Source organism: Hipposideros armiger, unplaced genomic scaffold (genome assembly GCF_001890085.2).
Source record: "Hipposideros armiger isolate ML-2016 unplaced genomic scaffold, ASM189008v1 scaffold_549, whole genome shotgun sequence".
Taxonomy (NCBI): domain Eukaryota; kingdom Metazoa; phylum Chordata; class Mammalia; order Chiroptera; family Hipposideridae; genus Hipposideros; species Hipposideros armiger.
The window spans coordinates 1,154,326-1,155,397 of NW_017731899.1; positions in this window are offsets into that span (position 1 = coordinate 1,154,326).

Sequence of the window (1,072 nt, forward strand, 5' to 3'; positions counted from 1 at the left end):
AAGAACAAAAGGACAGCCACTTGTCTGTTCCCCTTCCCCCAATTCCCCAGCACTGTTCCCATCCCCCCAATTCCCCAATAAAAATCTTTAAAAAAAATTCAGTTCTTTCAACAGTTTTCACATTAAGGATTTGTTCAAATCCATTTTGGAAGCTGGTAGCCTCCCCGCTTCCTCAGCATGATATGGACACGTGCTGTTAACGGGCAGATGAATTTTGGGAAGTAGAAACTCTGGCAGCTCACAGTTACTTGGAAAAACAGCTTTATCCATTTGAAGCACTTGCATGAAATAGATGGCAAATGTTAAAATCATTGTTTCACGTGATTGAAGATAAAGTTACTCAGTGACAAATAATTAACTTTTGATTTAAAGCTGCCATCTTCACCAAAATGACCAGTAATTACATTTCATCAGCTCTACTATCTATGAGCAGGGGACTGCATCACAACAAATGTCAGCATCACATCTGTACCAAGACAGTTGTCGATGAAGGGCATTTTTGTAATGAAACTGAGATGTCCTCCTTTGGAGACCTCCAAAGGAGGACATGCCCGTCCTCCGGCCACGTGTCAGGTTTTCATCTCTCAGGACTTTGGGGTTACCCCCTCTTCTCTGGGGGCCTAGACCATACTGTATTCTCATCTCGTGCATGCTATTTCTTAACAAAGACGGGAACAACTTCTTGGAGTTGAGGACTCATATTTTAAATATTACCACTGAATATTTCTTGACAAACGAAACACCTGACGATGTTCAAGTCTGTTCCTTTAAAGACAACTTTGAAGGTACTAAGCCTAGCGCAGGACTCTATCTGTTAAGATAAAAAGAGAGAGTGGATAAAGTGGGTGCCGCCCTCTTTTCTGGGAGGATGTGGGAATATACTAATCTTTCTTTGTATGCTTTTCAGGTTTCCTATCTACTTTTCAGGTTTCCTGTCATGCTGTGAGGATCTGGGAAACAGACTGAGTTGGTGTCTCAGAAAGCAGCCATGAGTGAGTGGCTCTTGTCATTGTTTCAGACTCTCATTTGTAAGCTGTAACCCCAGCCCAACAAAGTCGGGGTTCAGTTTGTT